At 45.5% G+C, this 27,314-nt stretch overlaps 1 long non-coding RNA gene across 1 annotated transcript; it reads right to left on the reverse strand.

Annotated features, from left to right (window-relative positions):
* Window positions 1-26,261, reverse strand: LOC142313238 (uncharacterized). Its single transcript, XR_012754406.1, has 3 exons — window positions 26,156-26,261; window positions 977-1,113; window positions 1-75 (listed from the first exon to the last, which is right to left on the reverse strand). It is a non-coding gene; the product is annotated as an uncharacterized LOC142313238 (long non-coding RNA).
* Window positions 26,262-27,314: the final 1,053 nt, after the last annotated feature.

Genomic DNA, 27,314 nt, shown 5'->3' on the forward strand with positions numbered 1-27,314 from the left:
GTGCTGGGTCCTCGGTTGGTATATGGCTCTGGGATGCAGCTGTCCTTATATCAGCGTAAACAACACTGGAGACATCTGAGGAAAAATAATGGACAAGTGTTATCAGAGCAATACCATATAGTTCAATGAGGAGTACTATAGGAGACAACTGAGTTTCCTATACTTCATCTATTCCAATACTGTAGAAAAAACTCCACTTACAACCATATTTTTAAGCAGAGATATAGCCTCATTGAAAAATATCTCAATATTCATTATACAACATATTAGGCTAAAGGTTGAGCTAGCTTGACTTATGTCTACCTTCAGCCTTAAAAACTATGAAAAAGGAATGAACCTATGTAATACGAATCCACACCCAAGCATTGTAGGCAAATTATATAATGGTCGGATGGGGTTTTGCTATTACATGTCGCCCATACGATGGTTATTCATAATAATATGTTGTGACTAAGGGTACCGTCTCACTAAACGACGTACCAGCGATTCCGACCACGATATGACCTGGTCAGGATCGCTGGTGCGTCGCTACATGGTCGCTGGTGAGTTGTCAATCAGGCAGATCTCACCAGCGACCAGTGACCAGCCACCAGCCAGCAGCGACTCGTGGAAACTATGCTGCGCTTGGTAACCAGGGTAAATGCTTTGCTTGGTTACCCGATATTTACTCTGGTAACCAGCGCACACCTCCCTGCACTCGTAGCCAGGGAACACATCGGGTTACTAAGCAAAGCGCTTCGCATAGTTACCCGATGTGTACTCTGGCTACGTGTGCAGGGAGCCAGCACTGGCAGCCTGAGAGCGGCATACGCTAGTAACCAAGGTTAATATCGGAGACATTGTCAGTAGTTTATAGAATAAAAGAACAATTTACATTTTACTAAAAAATATACCTATAAGGAGAAAAATCAGAAAAACTGACAATTTTGCAGTGGTCTTTTAATTTTTACCAGAGCCGTATATTCCCACCTCTTACCTTCCTCAGCAGGTCGCGTCTTGGGTGGATGTCCAGGACTTTTCTTGATGTTTAGTTTGGAATAGATAACCTGCTCCATATTTGTCACAAGTGTCGCTGTGCCCTTTAGAGATGGACAGTAAGTGACAGCTTGGTTTCTTAAAAAGAATAGATATTATTTATTAGAACAGGACCACATATAAAATGCACAAAGGTAGGTAACAGAAATATATCAATGCACTGTCTGCGCTACTTTGTAAGTCTGTGCTACTTTGTGATATACCACTGTGATTCATCATCGTCTTCGAGCTCTTCGCTTGCTTTACAGGAAAATCTGTGTATTTTTATAATTTGAAATAATATGAGACATGTGCACCATAACCATAGCAATGTATTGTGTTTTTAATCTGCATAAACAGTGCCTACAAGTAGTATTCAACCCCCTGCAGATTTAGCAGGTTTGATAAGATGCAAATAAGTTAGAGCCTGCAAACTTCAAACAAGAGCAGGATTTATTAACAGATGCATAAATCTTACAAACCCACAAGTTATGTTGCTCAGTTAAATTTTAATAAATTTTCAACATAAAAGTGTGGGTCAATTATTATTCAACCCCTAGGTTTAATATTTTGTGGAATAACCCTTGTTTGCAATTACAGCTAATAATCGTCTTTTATAAGACCTGATCAGGCCGGCACAGGTCTCTGGAGTTATCTTGGCCCACTCCTCCATGCAGATCTTCTCCAAGTTATCTAGGTTCTTTGGGTGTCTCATGTGGACTTTAATCTTGAGCTCCTTCCACAAGTTTTCAATTGGGTTAAGGTCAGGAGACTGACTAGGCCACTGCAACACCTTGATTTTTTCCCTCTTGAACCAGGCCTTGGTTTTCTTGGCTGTGTGCTTTGGGTCGTTGTCTTGTTGGAAGATGAAATGACGACCCATCTTAAGATCCTTGATGGAGGAGCGGAGGTTCTTGGCCAAAATCTCCAGGTAGGCCGTGCTATCCATCTTCCCATGGATGCGGACCAGATGGCCAGGCCCCTTGGCTGACAAACAGCCCCACAGCATGATGCTGCCACCACCATGCTTGACTGTAGGGATGGTATTCTTGGGGTCATATGCAGTGCCATCCAGTCTCCAAACGTCACGTGTGTGGTTGGCACCAAAGATCTCGATTTTGGTCTCATCAGACCAGAGAACCTTGAACCAGTCTGTCTCAGAGTCCTCCAAGTGATCATGAGCAAACTGTAGACGAGCCTTGACATGACGCTTTGAAAGTAAAGGTACCTTACGGGCTCGTCTGGAACGGAGACCATTGCGGTGGAATACGTTACTTATGGTATTGACTGAAACCAATGTCCCCACTGCCATGAGATCTTCCCGGAGCTCCTTCCTTGTTGTCCTTGAGTTAGCCTTGACTCTACGGACAAGCCTGGCCTCGGCATGGGTGGAAACTTTCAAAGGCTGTCCAGGCTGTGGAAGGCTAACAGTAGTTCCATAAGCCTTCCACTTCCGGATGATGCTCCCAACAGTGGAGACAGGTAGGCCCAACTCCTTGGAAAGGGTTTTGTACCCCTTGCCAGCCTTGTGACCCTCCACGATCTTGTCTCTGATGGCCTTGGAATGCTCCTTTTGTCTTTCCCATGTTGACCAAGTTTGAGTGCTGTTCACAAGTTTGGGGAGGGTCTTAATTAGTCAGAAAAGGCTGGAAAAAGATAATTAATCCAAACATGTGAAGCTCATTGTTCTTTGTGCCTGAAATACTTCTTAATACTTTAGGGGAACCTAACAGAATTCTGGTGGATTGAGGGGTTGAATAATAAATAACCCTCTGAATAAACTTTTCACAATTTAAAAAAAAAAAAGAAATAACATTCTTTTGCTGCATTTCACACTTCCAGGCTGATCTACAGTCCAAATGTCACAATGCCAAGTTAATTCCGAATGTGTAAACATGCTAAATCTGCAGGGGGTTGAATACTACTTGTAGGCACTGTAGCTGTAAACCCTATATACACACATCACATCGAGTGAGCTGATCTGGACATGAAAGATGGTGATCAAAGCCGATAACTAACTGCAGGAACTGGAGCTAGTTTTAAATTATTTATATCAGTTATTGGCTGCTTAAAAAAAACAAGGAGGAATGTAGTTTGTAGTGTTGTATTTTTAAAACTATCCAAATTAAATTAAGAAATATTAAATAGTGTGTATATGTTAATTGTAGAAACTAATGCTTGTTATAACAAATTCATAACAGTAGAAAAATGCAAAAACAGAATTAAAATTTTTGCTTAGAACAGTTTTATAAAGTAACATACTTCTTCCAATATCATTTTTTTAATTCTCTTTTTACGCACTTTTTTCTAGCCATAATTTTGTTTAGGTATTGTTTTTTTTGATTGTAGTCTTACATTATATCATACTGAATGACAATTCTTTGTGTGGTGAAAGGATAAAAAAAGCATAATTCTGCCATTGTTACTCTACTTTTGTTCTTACGGCATTTAATGATGGGTATAAATAACTTTATTCTGAAGGCTTTTGTGATTATACCAATATGAAATACTTTACTACTTTAAAAACATATAAAACTTCTAAAAAACATTTACTCTGTGTTGCTAAATTCTTAGATTCATAACCTTTCAGATTGGAGTTAACAGGGCGGATTGTTGTTGCTGGGTAACTTGAAATTTTTATTGGTACCAACTTGTTACATTTGATATTTTGATTTCTTTGTATGTTTATTTTTTGGGGAACCAATGTGAACAAAAAATAACAACTCAAAATTTTCTTATTTTTCTCTTTTTTTCTAATTATTTGGCTAAATAATGTTATGTATATAAACTCAGATTTTAATATATTTGCGTGTATATACAGTACAGACCAAAAGTTTGGACACACCGTCTCATTCAAAGAAATTTCTTTATTTTCATGACTCTAAAAATTGTAGATTCACATTGAAGGCATCAAAACTATGAATTAAAACATGTGGAATAAAATACTTAAAGTGTGAAACTGAAAATATGTCTTATATTCTAGATTCTTCAAAGTAGCCACCTTTTGCTTTGATTACTGTGTGACGCCCTGGGCAAGCCAGGGGTCACAGGTCACTGCACCATCACACCCTACATCCCAGTTAGGAACACCAAAGCTAAACTAAAATCCTTGTTGCCTTCCTCCAGAGGCTGATGTTCACACAAGGGGGTGGGCCAGGCAGTTGGCTCCGCCCACCGAGGAGTTCACAGCTCTGGAGGCGGGAAAAACCAGCAGTTGAAGTCTAGCTGAGGGCTAGAGAGAAGTCAAGCTAGGGACGGAGAGGAGTAAACAGCTAAGATGAGCTAAGGAAGTGAAAGTAGTGAAGCGAAGTGGAAGTGGTAAAGGAGGAGTAAGAGAAGCTGAAGGAAAGTGAGAACAAATACAGAAGAAAAGCTTGAAGTGTGTCCAGCTGTGTGCAGGACAGGGTCAGCAAGGTCAGCAACAGTGGTGATTGTCTGAAGGGGTGACCGTTTGGAAGTTCCTGGAAGGACCGCGGATGGGCAGTGGCCCGGCGGTCTGGAGCAGAGTACCAAAAGACAGTCAGCACCAGGGCAGGGGCCTCTCGGACCCCGGCAAGGCTAGGAGTCGCCAAACTTGCCAAATCCGTCAGTGAAGGGGACGTAGATCCCCCAACAACCAAGTCCCGAGTGAAGGTAACAGCCCAACCTGTACAACAGAGATACCGCCACCGCCAGGGCACCAGTTTCTGAGGGCCAGCGCCTGCGGGCAAAGAGTAGAGCTCCTCCGGTCCAGCTTGAAGCCGGGGAGCGGGTTACCGGTGGGAACCCATCGCGACCAACAGACAACATTAGGTGCAAGGAAAAGGGACATCACCGCTACCGACTGGGTGAGCAAGTGCAGCCGTCCGTGGGACCGACCAACCAGCCGTTTGTTTACCGAGAACTGTGTCACTGTCTCAGGCTGAGTGAGTACCACAGTGCCGCAAGGCACAGCGCTGCCCCCGCGTCCCTGCGCCCACCAGGCCCTGCATTCCACATATCATCACCGGGCCCCGGGATCACCAACCCCCTACCCACGGAGGGGCAACACAACACCTAGCTGCTCCACATCACCACCCCCGGGGACCCCCGTATTGAGCAGCGGTGGTGCTACAAATCACCACAACCGTGGGTGGCGTCACGGACATTATCCCAACACCCCAAATCCCCTTTCACTCATTGGCGAGGAGCGCCGCTCGAGAACCCCCGGGATCCGGCCCACAGCTCGAGCCACCACTGAGCAGCGGCAGCCGCCGGACCCGAGCAGAAGGGGTGAGCGTGGTGTGCTGACACCCTCCTCCCTGCCCGCGACAACTTGGCGCTGTGAACAGGATCCTACCACTCTGCCGTTTGGTAGAGGTGCGCCTTGTTACCGCCGGAGGTATCCGGCTGAAAAATTTCAAAAGCCGCCATCTTTGGCGCGAAAAGTTCCCGCTCGAGCGTCTTCTCGAGTAGCAGAGGCGCGAAGGCCAAAACCCCGCCCCGAGAGAGGAGGGGCCGGAAAGAGCTAAGGGGGACGAAAACAAGATGACTGCGCCCGACGGAGCCGCTGGAGGAGCGGTGGTCGCAGCCGCATGTAACTAACGCTGTAGCGTGCATGGACGCCAGGACTCTGCTGAAACACGTTCCTGGATCCAGAAGCAAGATGTGCCAGAAGCCCCAGGCCCAAGTCCACTTCATGCTGGCGAAGTGGATGTCGGAGATGAAGGGCCTGGTCGCAACGGTTTGGGCATCCGAAGTGGAGGTGGTCTCAGAGGAGCGGGTAAGCGACCCACGCCCCTATGTCCCCGATGGATCGGTCGATACGGCTGAGGGGCCCGGCCTGCTGCCGTCCACCACGCTACCTCCCTCACTGCCCATGCCTGCGGCCAACGCCCCGACCGACCCATTACCCCTGCCACCGGTAGCGGAGCCCGCAGCATCTGTGGGAGAGGACCCAGACCTGCGGCCCCCGGGCCTTAGCTTTACCACCGCCCTGGCACCCGTCCCGGCTTCCATCCCAGCCGCGACGGAGATGATGGCCCCGGCAGTCCGCCCGGCCGCAGCGGAGGCAATCCTCGATCAAACGCCAACGCGCAAGTCACGTTGACCGCTCCCAGGTACTGGGCCTCGGCTGAGGCACGGCGGGGATGTAGCTGCCAGAAGGCAGAGCAGGCCATGTCACAGCGGGGTCCCTCATTGATGAAGGTGCCGGTTGTGGCCGACACGGAGGGACTCCAGCTGGGCCCGTCCTTCGCACAGGCTGACCCAGAGCAGGCCACTGATTGGTGGGGCCCACGGCAGTATGAGAGGCCGGCGTAGCCGGCGTCGAGGGCACCCAGGTGGGCCTGGCTCCTGAGCGGGAGTTGCGGATGTGCATGCCCGCATTTATGTGGGAAAACAGTGGCAGCGGGATGCCGTGGCACCGTCCCCGTTGGGACATCCACTGAGTTTTTGTTGTTTGAAAGTTTTAAAAATGAGAAATGATTACCGAGTACCTCATCTGATTTTCTGTGTGATTTGCAACCGGCCGGAGCCGGCACCGTTGTCCCCGTGGGGACCGTTACAAGTTGTTTTGCATGGGAACTATCCATGGACAAGCCCGTGAACTTGCAGGGCAACCACAAACGTTAAGTGGCTTGTAAATAGTTGTTTACCGTTACCGTTTTCCGCATTGCCGCCTCCGGAGAGGCAGATTGGAGGGAGGGCCCGCAGCGGAGCCGGCTGGGGCCCAGCCACCAAATGGACCGGTGGTTACCCTCTGGAGGGGAAGGACAGATCCCGCTCGGGTACCATGTGCTGGACTGCGGGTCAAGGGGTGCTGCCTGGGTTTTAGGGGCAGCATCAGGGCCAGGTTACTTGGGTGGGAGAGAGCGGAAACCGTAACCGTAAACCGTTTGAAACGTTAAAGTAAAAGTGCCTCCCGTAAAGGAAGAGTTATTAAAAATGTATTTATGTTTTATTAACCTTGTTACCCCTTTTTGCAGAGAAATAAAACCGGTGTTGGAACGGCAGCCCGCGGACGGTCTGCATTTTGCTAAGGGGGAATGTGACGCCCTGGGCAAGCCAGGGGTCACAGGTCACTGCACCATCACACCCTACATCCCAGTTAGGAACACCAAAGCTAAACTAAAATCCTTGTTGCCTTCCTCCAGAGGCTGATGTTCACACCAGGGGGTAGGCCAGGCGGTTGGCTCCGCCCACCGAGGAGTTCACAGCTCTGGAGGTGGGAAAAACCAGCAGTTGAAGTCTAGCTGAGGGCTAGAGAGAAGTCAAGCTAGGGACGGAGAGGAGTAAACAGCTAAGATGAGCTAAGGAAGTGAAAGTAGTGAAGCGAAGTGGAAGTGGTAAAGGAGGAGTAAGAGAAGCTGAAGGAAAGTGAGAACAGTTACAGAAGAAAAGCTTGAAGTGTGTCCAGCTGTGTGCAGGACAGGGTCAGCAAGGTCAGCAACAGTGGTGATTGTCTGAAGGGGTGACCGTTTGGAAGTTCCTGGAAGGACCGCGGATGGGCAGTGGCCCGGCGGTCTGGAGCAGCGTACCAAAAGACAGTCAGCACCAGGGCAGGGGCCTCTCGGACCCCGGCAAGGCTAGGAGTCGCCAAACTTGCCAAATCCGTCAGTGAAGGGGACTTAGATCCCCCAACAACCAAGTCCCGAGTGAAGGCAACAGCCCAACCTGTACAACAGAGACACCGCCACCGCCAGGGCACCAGTTTCTGAGGGCCAGCGCCTGCGGGCAAAGAGTAGAGCTCCTCCGGTCCAGCTTGAAGCCGGGGAGCGGGTTACCGGTGGGAACCCATCGCGACCAACAGACAACATTAGGTGCAAGGAAAAGGGACATCACCGCTACCGACTGGGTGAGCAAGTGCAGCCGTCCGTGGGACCGACCAACCAGCCGTTTGTTTACCGAGAACTGTGTCACTGTCTCAGGCTGAGTGAGTACCACAGTGCCGCAAGGCACAGCGCTGCCCCCGCGTCCCTGCGACCACCAGGCCCTGCATCCTACATATCATCACCGGGCCCCGGGATCACCAACCCCCTACCCACGGAGGGGCAACACAACACCTAGCTGCTCCACATCACCACCCCCGGGGACCCCCGTATTGAGCAGCGGTGGTGCTACAAATCACCACAACCGTGGGTGGCGTCACGGACATTATCCCAACACCCCAAATCCCCTTTCACTCACGGGCGAGGAGCGCCGCTCGAGAACCCCCGGGATCCGGCCCACAGCTCGAGCCACCACTGAGCAGCGGCAGCCGCCGGACCCGAGCAGAAGGGGTGAGCGCGGTGTGCTGACACCCTCCTCCCCGCCCGCGACAACTGCTTTGCAAACTCTTGGCATTATCTTGATGAGCTTCAAGAGGTAGTCACCGGAAATGGTCTTCCAACAGTCTTGAAGGAGTTCCCAGAGATGCTTAGCACTTGTTGGCCCTTTTGCCTTCACTCTGTGGTCCAGCTCACCCCAAACCATCTTGATTGGGCTCAGGTCTGCTGACTGTGGAGGCCAGGTCATCTGGCGTAGCACCCCATCACTCTCCTTCTTAGTCAAATAGCCCTTACACAGCCTGGAGGTGTGTTTGGGGTCATTGTCCTGTTGAAAAATAAATGATGGTCCAACTAAATGCAAACCGGATGGAATAGCATGCCGCTGCAAGATGCTGTGGTAGGTATGCTGGTTCTGTATGCCTTCAATTTTGAATAAATCCCCAACAGTGTCACCAGCAAAGCACCCCCCCCTACACTGTCACACCTCCTCCTCCTCCATGCTTCATGGTGGGAACTAGGCATTTAGAGTCCATCCGTTTAGCTTTTCTACAAAAACACGGTGGTTGGATCCAAAGATCTCAAATTTGGACTCATCAGACCAAAGCACAGATTTTCACTGGTCTAATGTCCATTTCTTGTGTTCTTTAGCCCAAACAAGTCTCTTCTGCTTGTTGCCTGTCCTTAGCAGTGGTTTCCTAGCAGCTATTTTACCATGAAGGCCTGCTGCACAAAGTCTCCTTTTAATAGTTGTTTTAGAGATAAGAAGGTGTGTCCAAACTTTTGGTCTGTACTGTGTATATACACATACACATACACATACACATACTCCCTGGCAGACGTTCTGTCACTTATCCGTGTTATGTAAATAAAGGCTTATAACCCGTTTTTAAATTCATCCATTGTTTTTATAAAGTACTCTTTTGAAAGCTGAAATCCTCCCAAATTTGGTTTAGGTTATGAAAATGAAGTTGCTGCAAAGTTGAAATATAATTAATAAATATCCATAGGATAATGATTAGCGCTCAAACCCAATATTCCTATAATTCTGCAGCTAGATTTTCAGGCAAAACCCCTTAATTTAGAAAAAACAAAAAGCCAGCACCAAATGTGCACTTCAGCACTAAACATTCCAAACTGTACTTATAAAAATTTTGAGATTTTTGGCAAAAAATTGCAATTTCTTGAGCTGCCTCGCCACGTCACGGCAAATCTCATTTGAGGCAGTCCTACACTAAAATATTTTTATAAAATGTGCCATACGGCCTCACATATGAATAGTAGAACTGCTCTTAGCAGCACTCACCTGGTCTATTTCAATCCCGTACCCATGACGGAGTCATGGCTGTGGGCGGGACAGGTCCAAGCAAATGCTGCATGAAGTAAATAGCCTGTGGACAGGGCCTGATGACTGAATGTGAACAGCCACCAATCGCCAAAATCTAGACAGATGGAATACATCCAAAACCCCTTAATTTGCCTAGGGTCAAACTGAAAAAAAAATAGAAATAATTCCTATATATAAAATCTGCACTGAATTCAGGCTTAATTTTTAGTTTTTTATTATCTATTTCTATCCTTATTTCAATAATGGAAAACTTGTGATAAAAATGTACAAAAGATCACATAAATACACATAAATAACAGTATATATACTCTAGAAAAATTGTTCCTCTAAAAAGCGTGTGAAGCCCCGGCCGGCGGCTACCACCTTCAGATAGAAAAAATACACGATTACAAAACAGTTATAATGAAGAAGGGTTGGACGTTTTTTTTTAAAAGATGAAAAGGATTAAAGGACGTCCAAATAATATACATTATTCAATGATACGGTGCGTTCAGAGTCAGAGCAGTATTTTTGGGGTTTTAATAACTTCACATGGAAAGCTACAATCTCTCCAAGTCTTGCAAGTATTGCTACAAACCACGCGCTCCACATAAAACCAAGCTCTCCTTGGTATGTTTAAACTTCACGCACTCCTAGCGCTGACCACAGGAGTGTTGCAGGAATGCAACAATACACCGGGACACCCATGACGGGTACCCAGTGCAGGTTACCTGAAAAACGATACCAGTCTGGAGATTCCAAGGCAAATGCAGTCTTTGCGTGATGTATGTTTCTCGTGCCTGGATAGAGTAGTTCCATCAATGTTAGACCAGGTGTGCTCTGTGCGGAAACCTATGCTCGGAGAAACAGATGCTGGCAGGATTGTGTCAAATCAGGGCTCCGCTCTGAGAGACAAAGAGATCATTAGTTTCCGGGGTTAGAGGTTCTCCCAGGGCACGGGTAAAAAAGCTTTTCCTGGACTGTTTGGGGGTCCACCCGTTATACAAATTAGATGTTTAGAAGTCTTAGATGGATCAGACAATTAAGCTTTCACCGCAGATTAGTAGACTGAGCAAAATCCAACCCGCGTTTCGGGGGCATTAACGGTCCCCTTCCTGAAGGATGGCTCAGTCACTCCATTGGATCTGAGCAGCACCTTCCCTGAGTAAATTATTGTTGTTCAGCAGGAACCAAACATCATTGAACACTTCATTAAACTCTCCTGGAGGCGCATGAATGATGCATTTTGCTGCAACACGTACCTTGTCCTCATCAGACAGCTGATTGTCCACCTTGGTGATGTTCGGTTCCTGCTGAACAACGATGACTGAGCCATCCTTGAGGAAGGGGACCGTTAATGCCCCCGAAACGCACGTTGGATTTTGCTCAGTCTACTAATCTGCGGTGAAGGCTTAATTGTCTGATCCATCTAAGGCGGGCTTTGCACGTTGCGACATCGCAAGCCGATGCTGCGATGTCGCACGCGATAGTCCCCGCCCCCTTCGCAGGTGCGATATCTTGTGATAGCTGGCGTAGCGAAAATTATCGCTACGCCAGCTTCACATGCACTCACCTGCCCTGTGACCGTCGCTCTGGACGGCGACCCGCCTCCTTCCTAAGGGGGCGGGTCGTGCGGCGTCATAGCGATGTCACATGGCAGGCGGCCAATAGCGGCAGAGGGGCGGAGATGAGCAGGATGTAAACATCCCACCCACCTCCTTCCTTCCGTATAGCCGCCGGCAGCAGGTGGGAGATGTTCCTCGCTCCTGCGGCTTTACACACAGCGATGTGTGCTGCCGCAGGAACGAGGAACAACATTGTACTTGTCGCTGCACCGGCATTATGGAAATGTCGGTGAATACAACGATGATACGATAGCGACGTTTTTGCGCTCGTTCATCGTATCATCTAGCATTTACACAGTACGATGTCGAAAGTGACGCCGGATGTGCGTCACTTTCGATTTGACCCCACCGAAATTGCACGTGCGATGTCTTAACGTGCAAAGCCGCCCTAAGACTTCTAAACATCTAATTTGTATAACGGGTGGACGCCCAAACAGTCCAGGAAAAGCTTTCTTACCCATGCCCTGGGAGAACCTCTAAACCCGGAAACTAACGATCTCTGTGTCTCTCAGAGCGGAGCCGTGATTTGACACAAGACTGCCAGCATCTGTGTCTCCGACCATAGGATTCCGCACAGAGGAGAGCTGGTCTAACATTGCTGGAACTACTCTATCCAGGCACGAGAAACATACATCGCGCAGAGACTGTATTTGCCATGGAATCTCCAGACTGGTATCGTTTTTAAGGTAACCTGCACTGGGTACCCGTCACGGGTGTCCCGGTGTATTGTTGCATTCCTGCAACACTCCTGTGGTCAGCGCCAGGAGTGCGTGAAGTTTCAACATACCAAGGAGAGCTTGGTTTTATGTGGAGCGCGTGGTTTGTAGCAATACTTGCAAGACTTGGAGGAATTGTAGCTTTCCTTGTGAAGTTATTAAAACCCCAAAAATACTGCTCTGACTCTGAACGCACCGTATCATTGAAAAATATATATTATTTGGACGTCCTTTAATCCTTTCATCTGTGAAAAAAGCGTCCAACCCTTCTTCATTATAACTGTTTTGTAATCGTGTATTTTTTCTATCTGAAGGTGGTAGCCGCCGGCCGGGGCTTCACACGCTTTTTAGAGGAACAATTTTTCTAAAGTATATATACTGTTATTTATGTGTATTTATGTGATCTTTTGTACATTTTTATCGCAAGTTTTCCATTATTGAAATAAGGATAGAAATAGATAATAAAAAACTAAAAATTAAACCTTAATTCAGCGAAGCTTTTATATATAGGAATTATTTCTATTTTTTAAAGCTGAAATATTGATCATTTAATGAAACACAGAAAGGTCAGATTTTGGCAAGACAAAAGTTTTGTCGCCCTGTCATATAATGCACCCAATCCTAGTTTACATCCACACCTGTGCTCACTAAATGATCGGTTAATTAGTGGGTGTGTATAAAAAGAAACCCAGCACCTCAGACCTTCACTTGAACTGCAACTTGACCTGTGACAACATGCCAAAAATCCACCCTGCGACCCAAGCCTTGATTATCAAGAGGCTGAAGACCAAATCCACTGCAGAGGTGGCTGGCACCTTTAATGTGTCTCAGCGTCAAGTACAAAAAATTAAAAAAAAGATTTGAAGAGACTGGAGATGTTTTTGACAAGACCAGGTCCGGCAGACCCCGCAAGACAACTGTTTAGGAGGAACGTTTGTTGGTCAGAAAATCCAAAGCCAGCCCCTTTTCCACTGCGGCAGAGCTCCAAAAGGTCTGGTCACCTCAAGTCCCTGTGTAAACTAGAACAGTTTGTAGGATTTTGTCTCGCAATGGCCTCCAAGGTCGAATCAGTGCCCAAAAGCCAGCACTAAACAAAAGGCAATTAAAAAACCGTGTGGCATTTGCCAAGTCCCACAGCCTGCTAAACAGATGGACGCTGGAAAAGTGGCAGAAGGTGGATTTCTATGATGAATCTTCAGTTGAATTACACCACAGCCACCGCAAATACTGCAGGAGACCTACTGGAGCCCGTATGGATCCAGAAAACAGTTAAGTTTGGTGGTGGAAAGCTCATGGTCTGGGGTTACATTCAGTATGGGGGTGTGCGAAACATTTGCAAGGTGGAAGGCAATATCAATAGCCTAAGATATTAAGAAGTATTAGCTACCTCTTACATTCCCAATCATCAAAAGGGTCAAATTCTGCAGCAGGATGGTGCTCCATCTCAAACATCCATCTCTACAACAAAGTTCCTCCTGGCAAAGAAGATCAAGTTGCTCAAGGACTGGTCAGCCCAGCCACCAGACATGAACATCATTGAGCATGTTTGGGGGTAGGATGAAAGAGGAAGCTTGGAAGACAAAACCAAAGAATCTAGATGACCTCTGGGAGGCATGTAAGATGCATTCTCTGCTATTCCTGATGACTTCATCAATAAAATTGTATGAATCATTGTTGAACTGCATGGATGCAGTCCTTCAAGCTCATGGAAGTCACACAAAATATTAAATATGGCTCTAATAGCACCACAACTTCATTCACCAATGTTATGCAACATATCTTTGTATTAGAAGTTAATTATTTCTTTGAATTTCACATTACCTTCTGTGAGCGACAAAACTTTTGCCTTGCCAAAATCTGACCAAAATCTGACCTTTCTGTATTCATTAAATGATCAATATTTCAGCTTTGCAGCAACTTTATTTTCATAACCTAAACCCAATTTGGGAGGGTTTCAGCTGTCAAAAGAGTAATTTTTAAAACCAATGGATAAATTTAAAGTCAGGTTGTAAGCGAGTGTCAGGGAGTGTATATATATATATATATATATATATATATATATATATATATATATATATATATATATATATATATATATATATATTTTATGTATGTCTATTTTTCAAATGTTTTGTCCTTCTACGTGAACTGGAGATACAGAAGGGACACAATTGATCCCCCATAAGGTGTTAAATTGTAGAAATCAGTGCTAGCTGAGATCTCTGCATTTGTAAGCTGATTGTATGATATCACCAGCATTTGCCCTGTGTGCACTACGCGGGCTCAGCTCCAGAGGCAGTACCAAACACCGACACTGATATCGCACGTCAGGAAGGGCTTTAATGTTACTTTTTTTTATGAAAAATTGTACAAAAAATACACAGGAAAACTAAAAACAAACAATCAGATGATGGGAGGCAAAATGGAAAAATATGTTGCATTGTGTAGAACAAAAAGAACCAAGTTCTTAAGGAGGTAAAGAGAAATTAATCCTACTGTAGAAATGTGCGCATTTCCCAACTGATAATGTTTTCCTTAGACACTGATGTCCTATCCTTAGAATAAGTCATCAATGTCTTATCAGCCAGGGTCCATCACCCTGCACCCCCGCCGATCAGCTAGTCTTGGTTTCAGCGGCAACAGGTGGCAGGAAAAGCTCAGTTCTGGACCTGCCCGTACTGCACATTGCCTCCTATTGATTTGAGTGTGAGGCAGATGTGCAGTACCTGGACGCAGCCACTATCAGAAGACGGAGCGGCTCCAGAATTGAGCATTTCCAGTCACCTACTACCACCGTTGGCACGTAAAACAGCTAATCGGCGGATGTGCGGGATTTCGGATCCTGACCGATCAGACACTGATGACCTATCCTAAGGACAGGCCTTCAATGTTAAAATTGTGGAGAAACGCTTTTCTAAAAGCATCTTTGAAGCGCCATGAGTCGAACCCCTTCATAAATCTGTTTCATCCTGCATAAGATTTGTAACAGAAGTTGCTTGCCTCTCCACTATGGATGTTGGGCCATATTTATTCCCTCAACTTTAGACGTTTGTTTAAAGAAACATTTTAGGAAAGGGAATATCCTTAAATTGCTAAAATGGGTGGACAAATTCAATTGTTATAAGTTTTAGTTTCTTAAAAGAACAAATTCAGGTGTTTCCACAGGTTTAATAATTTGAGACAAAAGTTACATACATCTTTAACCCCTTCACCACATGGCGATTTTTCCATCTTTGTTTTTTCATCCCCCTTGTTCCAAGAACCATAACTTTTTTTATTTTTCCTTCAGTATAGCCATGTGAGGGCTTGGTTTTTGAGAGACGATTTGTACTTTTGAATGACACCATTCATTCTGACCCGTATTGTAGAAAATAGGAAAAAAAATCCAAGTGCAGTGAAACTGCAAAAGAGTTGCAATTCCAAGATTGTTTATTTACCATGTTCACTATATGGTAAAACTGACCTGTGATTATGATTTCCCAGGTAAGTACGAGTTTGTAGATACCAATCTTGTATAGTTTTATTTTTATTTACTTGGTAAAAACATAATTCAGAAATTTGGCAAAAAAAATAATTACTCTTTTGTCACCATTTTCTGAGACCGATCCAATTCATGAAGAAAAAATCCAGCACATTCATAAATAAGATGTACTGTCGAAACGCATTGTTCTGAGACGTTTTTCATATCATACTGCATGTCTCCTAACTTTTTAAAATACTGGAATAAAGAGTGATATTTTATTATACCTCAAGGAACGTGCTGGATTTTTCTTGATGAGTTGGATTTATCTCTATTGGCTACCTCAGCCTTGCCGTGCACAGCCTGTTGGATAAGGAGGAAAGACTACATCAAGTCGGTGAGCTGAAATTACTATTTCTTTCGGATTTTCTGAGAGCAGTAGTGTTCTCATTTTTCGGGATCTAGGGCTCAGTGATGGCTTATTTCTTGTACCCTGAGCTGATGTTTTTACTGATACTACTATGTTTTTGTTTTTTTTATCATAAAGGTTTTTATTGAGTTTTCAGAAAAATACAAACTTCTCATACAACAACATCAAGAACAGGAGCATTGAGTAGCAAGAGGTGGAATAGCCTCGAGCCATTATCAGAATATCAATCTGGGACATTAAATACCCCTTACAACAACAACCTGAACATAGGAGCAGGGAGGGAGGGGGGAAAGAGAGGGGGTGGGGGAAGCAGCTCTACAAGACATTCTTAGGCATAATCAATTTATTTATGGTGTAGGTGTCGGTATCTGGGGGAGGGCCGTTGCATAAAGGGAAGTGGCCCACGGGTGCCATTGTTTAAGTCTCGCCGTTCTCTTCTCTAGGTTGGGGGCCAAGTTGGTTTCGTATAGCCAGTGTAGGTTGATCCTCTCAATTAGATCCCTTTTTGTAGGGGGGCTCACCGACCTCCACTTGTATGCCACACAGTACCTGCCCGCTATGAGAATGTGAGAAATGATGTTTTTTAAAAGATCCGGGATCCCATCTAAGCCAATATGTAGCACCGCTAAGGTTGGGTTTGGAGAAAGGCGGAGACTAGTAACCTCATGGATTAGATTGAACACCTCCTGCCAGAAGTTAGATAACTTAGGGCAAAACCACCACATATGACATAAGGTGCCCCTGTGGTTGCAGCCCCTCCAGCACAGTGGTGACACATGTGGGGAAAAAGAAGCCAGTTTAGTAGGGGAGTTGTACCACCTCAGATGAACCTTTTTTAATTGCTCTATATGATTGAGACAAGAAGAGAACTTGTGGATCCATTTTGAGGCCGCGAACCATTCTTGCGGCGGAAGCGGAGAAGCTAGATCTTTTTCCCATTTGAGCATATACGGCAATTGTTTGTCCGGTTGTGGGGAGTTTAGCATATTATGGATATATGAAAGGCCTTTGATTTTGCTATTTTGAAAGAATTTTTTAATTGAGGCGTGGTCAGCTTGTCGTGGGAGCCGGGAGATGAGGAGCGGACTGAAGAAAGTGACGTATTTGAAAAAACTGGAATAGACTGTGTCGGGGAAGGTTAAATTTATCACACATTTCTGAGTACGGGAGTAGGACGCCTTCTCTATAGAGATCTGCTAGGGTGATTGGACCTCCACGTGTCCAGGCAGCAAGATTCAAGTTCGGAATGAAGGCTTCTAGCGATCTAAGGGGAATGCTGGGACCTAAAGCATGTGACACTGGCTTGCTCCACAAGGACCAAGCTTTCTTTAGAGCTGCTGTGGTGGGTAGAAGATCGCCGGGGGGCGAAGGGGTTAGGAGCAGGGAGTCTATGAATTGTTTAGGGGAGTGGACCTGTGCCCAGGTGTACTCAATCTGTAACCATCTTAAGTCTGAATCATTCCTCCACCAATCTCGAGCCGGTTCCAGGATAGCGGCTCTGTGGTATGTTAGAATATTAGGAATACCCATTCCTCCACCACTTAACGGGGCATGCATGCATCTCAGGGCTATTCTAGGTTTTTTCCCAGCCCATATAAATTTACTCATTAGCGAATGAATTTTGGTGAGATACCGTTGCGGAATTGTTATGGGCAGGCACCGAAGTAAGTAGATAATTTTTGGGAGGCAGATCATTTTAAAGGTCTGCATTCTCGCCACCCAAGAGAGCGGGAGAAGAGAAAGGCGAGTAAGTTCTCTATCCAGTGAGGTGTGCAGGGTCAGCAGATTTTTCCGGATCACGGAGTGTAGCGGGGCCAGTATAATACCCAGGTAGGGGATACCCTCGTCTTCCCATTTGAAAGGGTAAAGATGAGAAAGAGTGTCTCTAGTTGAGGCGGGCAGGAAGAGCGGAAAAATTAAGGACTTGGTAATATTAAGCTTGTAATACGAGACTTGAGCGAAGGAGGACAGGATCTCCATTACGTGTTTTAGGGACACCTCTACATTAGTGCAGGATAAAATCACATCATCCGCATATAGACTGATCACATGGTTTGTACTCCCCACTCGAATCCCCGAGATCCGAGGGCATTCACGGATAGTCTGCGCCAGAGGCTCTATAGCAAGGGCATAGATGATAGGGGAGAGCGGACACCCCTGGCGTGTCCCATTGGATAATTCAAAACTCCAAGATATAAATCCAGATGCCAGAACTTTGGCGTTAGGGTTAGAGTATAGTGCCATTATGGCGGTAAGTATGGGGCCTTCAAATCCAAACTTGGCCAGTACAGATTTCAGATATCCCCAGTGCACCCTGTCAAACGCCTTCTCTGCGTCCAAGGACAGGAATACACTGGGGATTTTCCTCCCCTCAGCCACCGCAATCAGGTCCAGCATACGTCTCGTCCCATCTTTCGCCTGCCTCCCCGCCACAAACCCCACTTGATCCGGGGAAATCAGTGATGGAAGGACTTTATGTATTCTAGCTGAGATTATTTTGGCGTACAATTTTAAGTCGCAGTTTAGGAGGGATATTGGCCTGAAGTTTCCTGGTGATGTAGGGGGTTTTCCTGGCTTTGGCAGGGTAGTTATAATGGCCTCTAGATTATTTGGTGAAATATCTGCTGTGGCTCGCCAAGAGGAGAAAAGTCTCAGGAGGAAAGGAGACAGGGTTTCAGTGAATTGCCTATAATAGGAGTTAGTGAGGCCGTCTGGGCCTGGAGCTGAATTTCTTTTGGCTGTGATCACCGCCTGGCGAACCTCTTCCAGGGAGAAAGGGGAATTTAGTTGCTCTAGATGTACTGTAGAAAACCGAGGAAGATTAATATTGTTTAAGAAGGAATTAATTGCCGATTGGGTAGGCTTTGGGGCAGTGGGGTCATTTTTAAGGTTGTAGAGAGACTGATAGAAATCAGCGAATGCATTGGCTATTTCCGTTGGGTTGCGTATTGTGGCATTAGAACCCGTCACGAGGTATTCAATTTTGTTTTGCATTTCTCGTTTTTTAACCCTCCTGGCTAGTAAGGCACCCGCCCTGTCACCCATCATATAGTACCGCTGTTTGAGGGATCTTAAATTTTTCTCATAGTCTACCATCAGCAATTGGCGGAGCTGTGTTCTTAGTTTCCTGAGTTCGTCAGATGTTGACATGTTTGGGGCAGATTTATTGTGGGCTTCTAAAAGCGCTATGTGGGACAGTAGAGCTTTGGAAGTTGCCTGACGCCTCCTTTTCTCCCTAGTGGCAATTTTGATGAATGACCCCCTAATAAAGGCCTTGTGTGCAGACCATAGCGTTTCCTCTGTCACCTCCTTGTTGTCATTAAATTTAAAAAACTCTGCGAGGTCGGCCTGCAACTCCTCAGAGAGTTGTCTACAGGCCAGGAGGGAGTCATTCATGCGCCACCGGGTAAAAACGGGCGTGCGGCTTTGCTCCTGGACTGTCAGGTATATGGGGGCATGGTCCGACCAAGCTATAAGTCCAATTTTTGAATCTGAGCAATCCAAAATAAGTGAGCTTTCAACCAGAAAGTAGTCCAATCTGCTGTATGAGGTGAACCGAGGTGAGAAGAATGTGTAGTCCCTCTCATTTGCATGTTGGTATCTCCATATATCATGGAGATGCCTTTCTGAAATTATTGTGCTCATTTCCTTCCTCTTTACAGCAGTATTGGAGCAATCCAGAGTGCTGGACATTAACATGTTAAAATCCCCGCAGATTATTTGCTTACCCTCTGTAACGGATGAAAGCTTGGAAAGAAACCTCCGCAGAAAGCTGATCTGACCAGAGTTGGGGGCGTAAAGGGTTGCAATAGTATACTTAGATCCATTTATGGAGCAATTAATAATGGCGTATCTACCTTCAGGGTCTAAATGTTGGGAATGTAGTGTGAACGCAACAGTATTTTTTACACAAATGAATACTCCAGCCTTTTTTTTTTCCCACAAGCCAGCAGTATGAAAGGAAATTTAGCATTATTTAACCTGTGCGAGTCCCCCTGGAGGAGATGAGACTCTTGACCACAAATCACGTCACATTTGGATTTAACCACTTCCCGCCAAAACATGGATCTCTTGGCCGGCGAGTTCAGGCCCCTAACATTTATAGACATACAGTTCAATACCATTGTACATGAAAAAAAGTCTCTTGCCTAGAGCTGCGGGGGGAGAAAGGAAGGTTAGGCAGGAAAGAGGTAACACTGACAACATTAACATCACTAACATTACTGATGTAGGGAGCATCAGTCCACATAGAAAAAAGCCCAAAAAGGGGGCCTGCGGTATGGTGGAAATGTACCGCCATGGGGGCTCAGGGTCCTGGTTGAACAGAACCAGCGGACCTTAAAAGTAGCAACTAAATCTCAGCCGCGACTCAGACATATCACATAACTCACGCGACGGACCAATCTTCATTCACTTTATCCCTTTGGGATGATCCTGTGGCTCTTGGAGATCTGGCCGGGAGATTTGCCATGTTCCATGAGGATAGGAGCTTTGCCAACTGTTGTGGGGAATGGCAGACGTGGGTGTTTCCTGCACGGAAAAGCAGGATCTTTACAGGGAAACCCCATCTATAGGATATAGCTTCATCCCTGAGAATTTTGGTATAAGGGGCAAATTCCCTCCTTTTTGCCAGGGTTCCTGCAGACAGATCCGGAAAAATGGACAGGTGCCGGAATTGCTCAGACAGAGGCGGCCTCCTTCTCAGGGCTTTCAGCAGGGCTTCTTTGGTCTTGTAAAAGTGCAGGCGAGCCAAAGTGTCCCGGGGGGCATCAGCACTGAGGGATTTAGGCTTAGAGACTCTGTGTATTCTGTCCACCAGGAAATCAGTTGCAGACAGGTCTGGGAGCAGCTCCTGCAGCAAGGAGCCTAGAAAGCTCTGCAGCCCCTTGTCTGGTATGGCCTCTGGAATTCCTCTGATTCTTATGTTGTTTCTGCGGGACCTGTCCTCTAAATCCAAGACCTTGGTATGGAGCTTTTGCACTTGTTCCTCCAGTGCTGCATTAGCATCAATGAGGCTATTGTGTGACTTTGTCAGCTCCTGCATTTTAGTTTCAATGTGTGCTGTGCGACTGCCTATGGCAGTGATATCTCCCCTCAGCTCAGCCACCATATCTTTCCAATCCTGCTGCAGTGATGAGCGGAGGGCACTGAGCAGTTTCTGCATGGTACCTTTGGTAAGCGGTATACCTGCAGCGTCTGTGTCCAAGTCTGGGTCTGCTGTGGATCCCCTCCTGGATGAGCGTGAGGAAGCTGTGGAGGAGGATGCTGCTGCCATTTTCCCTCGTCCCGTGCTGGAGAAGAAGTCTGTAACTTTCGCCGGGGACGGCTTCTTCTGGGACTTTCCCCTTGGCATGCCACGTTCCTGGGTACCTCCGCAGCACTTTCCCCCCGTGTGCAGAGAGATTGGTGCCACTGGTGAGCCGCAGTGAGCCAGTTAGGAGTCGAGGTGGCTGGAGCTCAGCAGCTAGGTGACCGGTGCCATTAGCAAGCAGGCCACGCCCCGATACTACTATGTTTTGATCGCCTTTTACTGTGTTTTACTGCAATCAAAAAAACCTAATTCTGGCATTTTGATTTTTTTCTCATTACGCCCTTTGCGGATCAGATTAATTGATTTTATATTTTGATAGACCGGGCATTTGTGTACTCGGCAATACCAAATATGTGTATTTATTTAAATAGTTTTATTTTCAATGGGGCAAAAGAAGGGTGCTTTGAACATTTTTTTTTTAGTTTTGTCATATTTTTAAAAACTTTTTTTAAAATTTTGTATTGATTTTGCTAGTCCCCTTAGAAGACTTGAAGCTGACACCATTACCTCTGAATGTCGGTGCTCAGCCAATCCACTCACTCTTGTTAGCTGCACATGTCGGCCGATCAGCTCAACTGATATGTGTGGGGAAACATGTGGGCTCGCTATGGGAGCCCGCATTAAAGGGACATACATGACCTTGGATGTACCAGTACGTCAAGTTTGTGAAGGGGTTACGATGCTCTAAGTTTGGCATCATTAGACCTGCGAATGGGACTTGATTTGTGAGTGCATGGATAAAGATGATATCTGAAAATCACTGTGGAATATGATCAAGCTATATAAGTAAGTAACCTGAATACGTGAGTAAACATGCCAACTGATCGTGTGAACCTCTGCTTAAGGTCCATTCTCACTACATTCATGTTATAATATTGTTTTTTTATATTTAATTGTGTGAATTTTACCAACACCACAACGACCTCCTAAATAATTTATAGATTCTGTATTTCCTTATTAGATTTTAGTTGCATGGGCACAGATTCCAATAGACACAATTTAAAATCTTGCCTGCAACGTTTCTTGAAAATTAGAGACTGGTAAAGCTGCCAAAGGGGGGAACCAACTTTTTTGGAATTGCAAACTCACATAGGTAGTTATCTCTGCTTTAGGCCCCCTTCACACGTCCGTGAAAAAAACGATCCGTTTTTCATGGACGTATTAAAGGGGTGGTTTGCCCCCCGTGTGCCGTGTTTGTGGCACATGCCTGTTCTTTGTGTGTTATACGTAATAACACATGGAGAACGCATAGTCCCACCTTACCTCATTCTTCCGAGTTGTCTGTGGTGCTGAATGACAGTGTCCGGCACAGGCCACACCCCGCTGACGCTACTTCCGGCCCCCAGTGAAGAAGACGCGTTGTTCAAATTCACTGGGGGACGGATGCAGGTGACAGCCGCAGCAGAGACTGCAGGGCTGGTGGATTTGAGTATGTTTTTTTTTATTTTTTACAATGCCACGTGTGTTTCTCCGACGCGCGTCACGTGGACCCGCATCCACACTACATCCGTGTGGTACGGGTGCCGGCCGCGTGACACCTATGCTGCTGGAGAATAACGGACATGCCTCCGTATGGAGCAGACGGGCTCACGTCTGCTTCACATGGAGGCACGGGCCACTGGCTACACACGTGCGTGCACATATACCCATTGATTTTAATGGGTATAAGTGTGCCCGTGTCTCTGGTACATGCGGGCACGGACCTAGCACGCACCGGAAACACGTGCGTGTGAAGGGGGCTTAGGCTGGATTCACATGAGCATATGACATCCGATTTAAGAGTATCGGATTTGAAATGCTAATGAGCCTCAGCTCCTGCTTGCTGTGAGCATGAGCCGAGTGTCATGCAACTGTTATCCAATCCAATCTTGTCATGCCAAAGAAGGGGGGAGCCAGTACTGCTTGAGAATGGTATGCATGCAAAAAAAATAAAAATCCAATCTTGTCAGTCTGTGTGTATATCGCATTGCACTCAGATGACATCCGAGTGCAGACCAATGTTTCACTCGCACCCATAGACTTGTATGGGTGCGAATGATGACAGACTCTCCGACAATTGCAGCATGCAGAGATTTTTTCCTCTTCCCAATAGGGCAGAGGAAAAACTCTGAGCTGCACCATTGTCTTAAATGGAGCAGAGTGCAATGCGAGATTTTCTCGCATTGCACTCGTGCAAGTCACACACTCGTGTGAGCATACCCTAACATGGTGACTGCAGTGTAAAGCCCACCTTGTACTTTAGAGAGCTCGATAGTTTTGTCAATCGTGACCAGCAGATTTCTCTCCAAGTTTCCCGTACACACGAGCACTCGCTCCGCCGGGCACTAAGATGTCCTCTATGACAAAGCTGCTGCCAGACTTCTATGGCAGCAGCTTATTTCTTAAAGAATAAAATGATCAGGAGCCCAAAATCAGACATTCTGGATACTTATTTCCCTGAAATAATTTGTCAGGGAAGAGCCAGGAGTCCCCCTACATTTTCAACTGTTGACCATAACCAATGATATCGGCAGGTTCAGACGACGTTAGTCTAAAGTGTATGGGGGACTCAAGGACCTGTTGAAGCACATTCAGCAAGAAACGTCCATCGTCCCCTGGAGTGCCTGCACCCGGCCTCTTCCTCACATGATTTTAGTACACCTTTTCCAATATAGCAGAATTTTACGCTATGGCAATGATGAGTGTCGCTTCCTTCTTCTACGCCTGAACAATTGATCAGGGCGGCACGGTGGCTCAGTGGTTAGCACTACAGCCTTGCAGCGCTGGGGTCCTGGGTTCAAATCCCACCAAGGACACTATCTGCAAGGAGTTTGTATGTTCTCCCCGTGTTTGCGTGGGTTTCCTCCGGGTACTCCGGTTTCCTCCCACACTCCAAAGACATACTGATAGGGACTCTAGATTGTGAGCCCCAATGGGGACAGTGTTACCAATGTATGTAAAGCACTGTGGAATTAACAGCGCTATATAAATGAATAAAATTATTAAAATTATTATTATTATGTTTGCCTAATTACTGGCGTGCACCCCTTGCCAGCATTCCACAGAGCACCTGAGCAGACTTCTTTTCTGACACCACCTGACAAGGTAATATCTGGTGGTGCAGGATCATATTATTCTGTTGCTTCTATGAAGATTACAGTTTTTACCCCTGCCAGCCAAGAAAAAATTTGCGAAGCTGGAAAGAAATAAACGCGCAATAGTGTCTAAACATTAATAGGAGGTCTGGGATAGACTCACCTTGTGTGATTGTGAGAGTCACACCCACTGTAGATAAGAAGTAAAGCCGGGCACTCCACGATGAATGCAAAAGTTGAATTTATTTATGAAGCAAATTCAGTGAAAGGTAAACAGCTGCATAATGAAAATCACCATTTGCATTCATCATGGAATGCCAGGCTTTACTTCTTATCTTCTGGATTTGTACCCTTCCGGTGCACCCCGACTTATACCATGAGTGCCACGATATCTCTTTTGACAACCACTGTAGAAACATAAACGGCTGCAGCAGAGACTCATGTGGAAGTCAATCAACAGTGAAGAGAAAGGGTTAATGCTCTGCGCTCCTGTGGGGATGAAGTCAATGAACAGATTAAATAGATTCATAGATTATGATTTATTATCAACGCATTTCAGAGTCGTCTAGGCGCCTTCCTCATACATATATATGATTTGTTCTGAGGAAGGAGCCTACGCGGCTCTGAAACGCATTGACAATAAATCATAATCTATACATCAATTTCATCTGTTCCTTGTATTCATACCCATGGCAGCGCGGAGCTTTTAATCTTTTCTCTTCACCGTTGATAGCCATGAAAAAATAACAGAAATAAAAGAATTCTGCATATCTACACATGTTGGATTTACTTATTTCCTATGTCTATTAGAGGATCCACAACAGAAATCCAAGTCTTCTCAGATTTCTGACTTGGGTGTTCCGGGTATGTGTCGCTCACTCGTTCCTCACATGGAGTGAACCGTAGCATGGAGCTAATCTGTGGCTTTTTCCTCTACAGCAGAGGTCTCCAACCTGTAGCTCAGGAGTCACATGTTGCTCACAGGCCCATGATGTGTGGCTCGTGGCTGTCTGCCAGCTTGGTGCATAAGCACCTGGTCTAACAGCTATGAAGAGCAGGTCTTCAGATGGTGACTTTTGTGAGTAGGTTCACATAGAAGAGTAGATCTGGATAGGGGTAGGTTGGGATCCCCTGGATTTTGGAATACTACCTTAGTGTGAGTTCTGTGGAGAAGTTTTGGCTGTCATTATACCAGTAATGACGACTCTGAATGTCACTACTGTGAGGGGTGTGAGCCAGATGTGGCTCGCGACCCTCTCTCAGAGCTCAATGTGGCTCTCCAGGTCATAAAGGTTGGGGACCATTGCTCTACGGTCTGCAAAAAGTAGAAAAGCGCTCATTCTTCTAGTGTTTTTTTTATTTGCAGCAAATTCAAGATGTGTGACTATACTAAAGATATTTCAACCAATAAACTCAAGTCTAGGAACATTCATCTAAGGATTGGATCATTAAATATTATAGCTACACATATGTCCAGCACCACTCTAAGTACAGTATTAAACATGTTCTCAGCAGTATTTACTATATATTTATTCTTCCTCCCAAAGTACAATGCTGCCTACAACAAATACAAAAAAATTGTTTAAAAGAACAGAGAGTCCTCAGTGGTTGATACCTTTTAATGGCTAACTGAAAAGATGGTAATAATTGCAAGCTTTCGAGACTACTCAGGTCTCTTCATCAGGCATGGTATAACACAAAATCTGAAGAGTCACGTATTTATACACAACAGGACATAGAATAGTGCAGTAAAAAAAAAAAAAAAAAAAAAAAAAAAAAAGATTTTGTGTTATACCATGCCTGATGAAGAGACCTGAGTAGTCTCGAAAGCTTGCAATTATTACCATCTTTTCAGTTAGCCATTAAAAGGTATCAACCACTGAGGACTCTCTGTTCTTTTAAACAATTTTTTTATCTCTACTGGCTAACACGGTACAAAGATATATTTTACTTGTACAACAAATACACAAATTACCTTCATGTGTTCTTGGCTGATGAAATTCTTCTTAAGCCAGGGTATCCATGCCCCAAGTTACAATGTAATTATTGTATTCACTGCTCACGTGTGCCTTCAAAATTAATAAAACAACAAACAAACAATTAAATTAGTCAATGAGCCCAAATAGATGAAGCTTGAGGACATCCTAGATAGCTAAGAATATGTCTCATATATACTCGCTTGTGCGCAATTTGTTTTCTAACACTACTTCCTCCGTGGTTTTAAGTTTTAGAAAAGGGGTCGGACTTCTGATACTTCAATCACGAATTCTAAGAATACACAAAGTGTCAAAAATAATTGTAGAGGATTATGTAAAGTGTAACTTTTTGGCCCAGTAAAAAAATAAGTTTAAGGTGAATGTCCATCATCACAGATAAAACAAATCCAAAATTCTGTCCTGATTATATTTCTTACTGAAAAGGTATACAGATATCCAAATCTTGTGCATTATAGGGAGTTTATCACATTGAACTCGATGATATATTTGAGTATATCGTAAGTGACAGCTGCAGTCAGAGTTTTATCAGTTAAAGGCAATATTATTATTATTATATATTATTATAGCGCCATTTATTTCATGGCACTTTACAAGTGAAAAGGGTATACATAAAAACAAGTACAACAATCATGAACAATTCAAGGCACAGACTGGTACAGGAGGAGAGAGGACCCTGCCCGCGAACGCTCACAGTCTACAGGAGATGAGCGAGGGTACAGTAGATGATGACAGAGCTGGTTGCGCAGTGGTGTTCTGGTCTGAGGTTTATTGTAGGTTGTAGGCTTGTCAGAAGAGGTGGGTCTTCAGGTTCCGTTTGAAGCTTTCCACGGTAGCCGTAGCCGAGAGTCTGATATGCTGGGTTAGAGCATTCCAGAGTATGGGGGAGGTACGGGAGAAATCTTGGATGCGATTTTGGTAAGAGGAGATAAGAGGGGAGTGGAGAAGGAGATCTTGTAAGGATCTGAGGTTGCAAGCAGGTAGGTACCGGGACACTAGATCACAGGTGTATGGAGGAGACAGGTTGTGGATGGCTTTGTATGTCATGGTTAGTGTTTTGAACTGGAGTCTTTGGACAATAGGAAGCCAGTGAAGGAATTGTCAGAGAGAAGGGGCTGAGGAAAAGCAGGGGGAGATCTG

The sequence above is a fragment of the Anomaloglossus baeobatrachus genome, chromosome 5 (assembly GCF_048569485.1).
Source record: "Anomaloglossus baeobatrachus isolate aAnoBae1 chromosome 5, aAnoBae1.hap1, whole genome shotgun sequence".
Lineage (NCBI taxonomy): Eukaryota > Metazoa > Chordata > Amphibia > Anura > Aromobatidae > Anomaloglossus > Anomaloglossus baeobatrachus.